Genomic DNA, 8,691 nt, shown 5'->3' with positions numbered 1-8,691 from the left:
AGTAACATACCCTCTGCACAATCGTATGGTGTTTACATATCTCAGTTGATACGTTATGCACGTGCATGTTCACACTATACGGACTTCATATACAGGAGTATGCTCCTTACGCAGAAACTGCTCCAACAAAGTTATGAGGAGGAAAGATTAAAAAAGACACTCCGTAAATTTTATGGACACCATCGCGAATTGGTTGATCCATACGATGTGTCTAAACTAATTAATGACATTTTTATCACGTCTTAGATTGTGGTTTACCATTTACGTTTTCTGGACTTTTAAGTACCGAACATGACCAATTCCTGAATGTGACTGTTTTGCTGAGTGTATTCGCATTGCTATAAGACGTGTCACGGTAGTTGTTTATCCAACATTCATGTATTTAGTTATAATGTAGTATTGGTAATTCTGATAGGATATTGTTAAATGTTTATCGTTTGTAGTTGTAATTCTATTTTATTATTTTATCGTTATTTATATGATTTTAGTTTAAAACAACTATAGGTACACGATTTATTTGTTTTACAGTTTGATTTAGAAGAAACTATAGACGTAGCTATATAATACAATTAATTATCTAATTACTAACACAGTCTATATTAATATTCTTGTCATTGCTATAAAATACATCAAATAACATAACTACAAACCTAATCTTGAATTATATCCAATTTTTAGAAATTTACCTGTGACGTCACTTTTGTGGCGTTGAACAGTCGTGTGACGGACAGTTCGTGGTTCTATTGTGCTGTTTTGGGGTGCTGTCCTAGGTTGTTTTACGTGTTCGTTTTTATTCTGTGGTTAGCATGTCGAAATGAACTATTGTATTGTTTATTTGTGTATTTCTCTGTCCTGAATGTTCTTGCATTTATTTATACTGTATTCCTGTCATGTAATGTTCTCATTTTAGTGGTGTTTTTAACATTGCCATAAAAGCGCGAGGTTTGGCTAGCTACAAAACCAGGTTCAACCCACCATTTTTTCTTAAAATGTCCTGTACCAAGTCAGGAAAATGGCAGTTGTTATCTTATAGTTCGTTTCTGTGTGTGTTGCATTGTCGTTTGTTTTTTTGTTTTTTTTTTTTGTTGCAATTCAGTGTTTCTGTTGTTTCGTTGTTTTCCTCTTATAGTTGACGTGTTTCCCTCGGTTTTTAGTTTGTAACCCGGATTTGTTTTCTCTCAATCGATTTATGACTTTTGAACAGCGGTATACTTATGTTGCCTTTATTTTTTCCAAAGAAAAGCGACACTTATATAAACTACTGATGAGGAGAAAAATCCAGGGTAGTGTTGCATCAAAATACAACATACGTATAACAGGTTCTTACGGGCTAAAAAACAGACACGTTCACATATGGCAAATTAAACCTTCCTTTTATATCTCGGTGGTTGAATAACAAAAGATATGTAGGAGAACTTGCAATGAATATAAGTTCAACAAAAGCACATAATTCTATAATACTGGTTTTAAACGACCCAAATTACATCGTTTCAAAAATTAAAAAAAGACAACAGTAGCTAAAACTCAAATTTCGTAATATTTGGCAATAGAAATCAGGTTTGTTTATCGCCTGTTCTTTTAAGTACATTAATCTTAGTTATTAATTTCAGTCTTTATGTCAAAGTAATAAAGCATATATGTTCATCAGTCAGATCACGTACTATGACTAACTGATTTTAATTCCAAATTTGTGAATCTCTCGTCGTATAAGGATAGACTAGTATTCCAAAACAATCAAACAAAAGTTTGAATTTATGATAAATATAAGATAAAAACCTGAGTAGAAAAGGAAAAAGATACCAAAAGGGGCAATTTAAAACCACTGGAAGATCAGCATCATGAACAATTTAAAACCACTGGAAGACCAGCATCATGAACAACTTAAAACCACTGGAAGACCAGCATCATGAACAATTTAAAACCACTGGAAGACCAGCATCATGAACAATTTAAAACCACTGGAAAACCAGCATCATGAACAATTTAAAACCACTGGAAGACCAGCATCATGAACAACTTAAAACCACTGAAAGACCAGCATCATGACCAATTTAAAACCACTGGAAGACCAGCATCATGAACAATTTAAAACCACTGGAAGACCAGCATCATGAACAATTTAAAACCACTGGAAGACCAGCATCATGAACAATTTAAAACCACTGGAAGACCAGCATCATGAACAACTTAAAACCACTGGAAGACCAGCATCATGAACAACTTAAAACCACTGGAAGACCAGCATCATGAACAACTTAAAACCACTGGAAGACCAGCATCATGAACAATTTAAAACCAATGGAAGACCAGCATCATGAACAATTTAAAACCACTGGAAGACCCAACTTAAAACCACTGGAAGACCAGCATCATGAACAATTTAAAACCACTGGAAGACCAGCATCATGACCAATTTAAAACCACTGGAAGACCAGCATCATGAACAATTTAAAACCACTGGCAGACCAGCATCATGAACAATTTAAAACCACTGGAAGATTAGCATCATGAACAATTTAAAACCACTGGAAGACCAGCATCATGAACAATTTAAAACCACTGGAAGACCAGCATCATGAACAATTTAAAACCACTGGAAGACCAGCATCATGAACAATTTAAAACCACTGGAAGACCAGCATCATGAACAATTTAAAACCACTGGAAGACCACCATCATGAACAACTTAAAACCACTGGAAGACCAGCATCATTATTTAAAACCACTGGAAGACCAGCATCATGAACAATTTAAAACCACTGGAAGACCAGCATCATGAACAACTTAAAACCACTGAAAGACCAGCATCATTATTTAAAACCACTGGAAGACCAGCATCATGAACAATTTAAAACCACTGGAAGACCAGCACCATGAACAACTTAAAACCACTGGAAAACCAGCATCATGAACAATTTAAAACCACTGGAAGACCAGCATCATGAACAATTTAAAACCACTGGAAGACCAGCATCATGAACAATTTAAAACCACTGGAAGACCAGCATCATGAACAATTTAAAACCACTGGAAGACCAGCATCATGAACAATTTAAAACCACTGGAAGACCACCATCATGAACAACTTAAAACCACTGGAAGACCAGCATCATTATTTAAAACCACTGGAAGACCAGCATCATGAACAATTTAAAACCACTGGAAGACCAGCATCATGAACAACTTAAAACCACTGGAAGACCAGCATCATTTTTTAAAACCACTGGAAGACCAGCATCATGAACAATTTAAAACCACTGGAAGACCAGCATCATGAACAACTTAAAACCACTGGAAGACCAGCATCATTATTTAAAACCACTGGAAGACCAGCATCATGAACAATTTAAAACCACTGGAAGACCAACACCATGAACAACTTAAAACCACTGGAAAACCAGCATCATGAACAATTTAAAACCACTGGAAGACCAGCATCATGAACAATTTAAAACCACTGGAAGATCAGCATCATGAACAATTTAAAACCACTGGAAGACCAGCATCATGAACAACTTAAAACCACTAGAAGACCAGCATCATGAACAATTTAAAACCACTGGAAGACCAGCATCATGAACAATTTAAAACCACTGGAAGACCAGCATCATGAACAATTTAAAACCACTGGAAGACCAGCATCATGAACAATTTAAAACCACTGGAAGACCAGCATCATGAACAAAGGCAAATAATGCTGAACAAAAATATAAACAGTTCACAAGAAAACTACCCACATACCACCAAGAACAATGAGTGAACATATACGCTCTGGTTGGTTAACAATTCGAGCTTCACTAGTGGCACCCATCCTGTTACGTTTGTCAAATTAGTTTTTTAGAACAGAAATTTCTCTGTTTCAAGTAAATACTCACGGTGAACGTCTGCCTTAAGTTTGGAAGCATCGTTGTAATGAGTTATATAACTGCAGTATAACAAGGAGTATATATCGCTGCTATCAAATTCATGATATATGTCTTTATATATAATATACAGGGATAGAAAAGTGTCTGAAATTTCAAACGTATCTCAATGATTCTACTTTGGAACTATATACCATAATGTTGATCTAGAGTCTATTCATTTCCATTCATTATGAGCTATCGTTTTAGTACATCCAAAGACAATCATAGAAATAACGTATAACAAGAAAGAAATTTGGGTTATAAAGTTGGTAGTTACCTGATTTGTAGCCCAACCAAACAAATAAAAAAAGAAGAAAAATGCCAAAAAGAAACAACAACTTTTATAATTAAAAAGGAGCATGCTTTTCCTAGTTTTTTTGGATTGCCTAATGATATTTTAGAGTATTACGTAGCTAAATACACATTATTAAGCAGATTAAATCATTAATTGGTATCTTTTATCAAATGATAATTACATCTGCTTGTTGATGGATAGTAAATCATCGGTTGATAATCAATACCCTTGATAAATATGTTTTAATTTGAATGTTTTTCCGTATAACTGCATAGTCATTTAATTAACAGTACGCCTCACTGGCTTTTTAATTGGCTTTAATTTAATCTTTCAGTTTTTTCTGTTTTTTACTTTGTTCTCCGTACCTTTGGAATGAGGCAGATGGCAGATAGAATTGGTATTGGGAAAATCCCTCCACAGATTAGTTTCAAGGTCACGATAATTTTTGGACATATAAATACATCAAATGTGCATTTTATTCACGCAAGCTAAATAATACCAAATTAAAAGCGTTATGCATCAATAGCATACAATTACACAATGTACGATCTGTGAATAGTTAAATAATTTTTTTTTTCAATCTGAAAGGATTATCTTACACCGTTTTTTTTTGTAAAAACAAAGTAACATATTTAGCAATAATAGAGTAAAATATATTTTACGTAAGCACATATTCCATCTCTGTTCTTCATTGGATAATGTGGGTGTACGAGCAATGATTGGTTCGTTCAATGATCATGTAGGAATCACTGTGTATCAAATGTGTTATAAGTGGCAATAGTGATACTGATAACGTGTGTTGACATTGCGAAAAAAGAGACAGAAGATACAAAAGGGGCAATCAAACATGATAAAAACTATCAATACCATAGATGTAAAGGGAAAACAAACGACAAAAGGGGCAATCAAACATGATAAAAACTATCAATACCATAGCTGTAAAGGGAAAACAAACGACAAAAGGGGCAATCAAACATGATAAAAACTATCAATACCATAGATGTAAAGGGAAAAATCAAACATGATAAAAACTATCAATACCATAGATGTAAAGGGAAAAATCAAACATGATAAAAACTATCAATACCATAGATGTAAAGGGAAAAATCAAACATGATAAAAACTAACAATACCATAGATGTAAAGGGAAAACGACAAAAAGACAGTCAAACATAGTAAAAACTATCAATACCACAGATGTAAAGGAAAAACGACAAAAGGGGCAATCAAACATGATACAAACTATCAATACCATAGATGTAAAGGGAAAATGACAAAAAGGCAATCAAACACGATACAAACTAACAATACCATAGATGTGAAGGAAAAACGATAAAAAACAGTCAAACATAGTACAAACTAACAATACCATAGATGTAAAATAAAAACGATAAAAAGACTGTCAAACATACTAAAAACTAACAATACCATAGATGTGAAGGAAAAACGATAAAAAACAGTCAAACATAGTACAAACTAAAAATACCATAGATGTAAAAGAAAAACGATAAAAAGACTGTCAAACATGATAGAAACTAACAATAACACAGCTGTACAGGACAAACGATAAAAAGACAGTCAAACATAATAAAAACAAACAATACCATAGCTGTAAAGGAAAAACGACGAAAAGACAGTCAAACATAATAAAAACTAACAATACCATAGCTGTCAAGGAAAAACAACGAAAAGACAGTCAAACATGATAAAAACTAACAATACCACAGCTGTCAAGGAAAAACAACGAAAAGACAGTCAAACATAATAAAAACTAACAATACCATAGCTGTAAAGGATAAACGACGAAAAGACAGTCAAACATAATAAAAACTAACAATACCATAGCTGTCAAGGAAAAATGATAAAAAGACATTCAAACATAATAAAAACTAACAATACCATAGCTGTAAAGGAAAAACGACGAAAAGACAGTCAAACATAATAAAAACTAACAATACCATAGCTGTAAAGGAAAAACGACGAAAAGACAGTCAAACATAATACAAACTAACAATACCATAGCTGTAAAGGAAAAACGACGAAAAGACCGTCAAACATAATGAAAACTAACAATACCATAGCTGTAAAGGAAAAACGACGAAAAGACAGTCAAACATAATAAAAACTAACAATACCATAGCTGTAAAGGAAAAACGATAAAAAGACAGTCAAACATAATGAAAACTAACAATACCATAGCTGTAAAGGAAAAACGACGAAAAGACAGTCAAACATAATAAAAACTAACAATACCATAGCTGTAAAGGAAAAACGATAAAAAGACAGTCAAACATAATGAAAACTAACAATACCATAGCTGTAAAGGAAAAACGACGAAAAGACAGTCAAACATAATGAAAACTAACAATACCATAGCTGTAAAGGAAAAACGATAAAAAGACAGTCAAACACGATAAAAACTAACAATACCACAGCTGTCAAGGAAAAATGATAAAAAGACAGTCAAACATAATAAAAACTAACAATACCATAGATGTAAAGGAAAAACGATAAAAAGACAGTCAAACATAATGAAAACTAACAATACCATAGCTGTAAAGGAAAAACGATAAAAAGACAGTCAAACATAATGAAAACTAACAATACCATAGCTGTAAAGGAAAAACAACGAAAAAACAGTCAAACATGATGTAAAAATTACAATAACACAGCTGTCAAGGAAAAACGATAAAAAGACAGTCAAACATAATAAAAACTAACAATACCATAGCTGTAAAGGAAAAACAACGAAAAAACAGTCAAACATGATGTAAAAATTACAATAACACAGCTGTCAAGGAAAAATGATAAAAAGACAGTCAAACATAATAAATACTTACAATACCACAGCTGTAAAGGAAAAACGATAAAAAGACAGTCAAACATAATAAAAACTAACAATACCATAGCTGTAAAGGAAAAACGATAAAAAGACAGTCAAACATGATAAAAACTAACAATACCATAGATGAAAAGGGAAAACGACAAAATGACAGTCAAACATGATAAAAACTAACAATACCACAGATGAAAATGATAAACGATAAAAAGACAGTCAAACATAATAAAAACTAAAAATACCATAGCTGTGAAGGAAAAACGACAAAAAGACAGTCAAACATAATAAAAACTAACAATACCACAGCTGTAAAGGAAAAACAACGAAAAAACAGTCAAACATGATGTAAAAATTACAATAACACAGCTGTCAAGGAAAAATGATAAAAAGACAGTCAAACATAATAAATACTTACAATACCACAGCTGTAAAGGAAAAACGATAAAAAGACAGTCAAACATAATAAAAACTAACAATACCATAGCTGTAAAGGAAAAACGATAAAAAGACAGTCAAACATGATAAAAACTAACAATACCATAGATGAAAAGGGAAAACGACAAAATGACAGTCAAACATGATAAAAACTAACAATACCACAGATGAAAATGATAAACGATAAAAAGACAGTCAAACATAATAAAAACTAACAATACCATAGCTGTGAAGGAAAAACGACAAAAAGACAGTCAAACATAATAAAAACTAACAATACCACAGCTGTAAAGGAAAAATGATAAAAAGACAGTCAAACATAATAAAAACTAACAATACCATAGATGTAAAGGAAAAACGACGAAAAGACAGTCAAACATTATAAAAACTAACAATACCATAGCTGTAAAGGAAAAACGACGAAAAGACAGTCAAACATAGTACAAACTAACAATACCATAGATGTAAAAGAAAAACGATAAAAAGACTGTCAAACATGATAGAAACTAACAATAACACAGCTGTACAGGACAAACGATAAAAAGACAGTCAAACATAATAAAAACTAACCATACCATAGATTTAAAGGAAAAATGATAAAAAGACAGTCAAACATAATAAAAACTAACAATACCATAGCTGTAAAGGATAAACGACAAAATGACAGTCAAACATGATAAAAACAAACAATACCATAGCTGTAAAGGAAAAACGACGAAAAGACAGTCAAACATAGTACAAACTAACAATACCATAGATGTAAAAGAAAAACGATAAAAAGACTGTCAAACATGATAGAAACTAACAATAACACAGCTGTACAGGACAAACGATAAAAAGACAGTCAAACATAATAAAAACTAACCATACCATAGATTTAAAGGAAAAATGATAAAAAGACAGTCAAACATAATAAAAACTAACAATACCATAGCTGTAAAGGATAAACGACAAAATGACAGTCAAACATAATAAAAACTAATAATACCATAGCTGTAAAGGAAAAACGACAAAAAGACAGTCAAACATGATAAAAAATTACAATACCACAGCTGTCAAGGAAAAATGATAAAAAGACAGTCAAACATAATAAAAACTAACAATACCATAGCTGTAAAGGAAAAATGATAAAAAGACAGTCAAACATAATAAAAACTAACAATACCATAGCTGTAAAGGAAAAATGATAAAAAGACAGTCAAACATAACAAAAACTA

This window comes from Mytilus californianus, unplaced genomic scaffold (assembly GCF_021869535.1).
Source record: "Mytilus californianus isolate M0D057914Y unplaced genomic scaffold, xbMytCali1.0.p SCAF_6, whole genome shotgun sequence".
Lineage (NCBI taxonomy): Eukaryota > Metazoa > Mollusca > Bivalvia > Mytilida > Mytilidae > Mytilus > Mytilus californianus.
The sequence above is the reverse complement of the archived record's forward strand: the minus strand, read 5'-3'. Positions refer to the sequence as shown.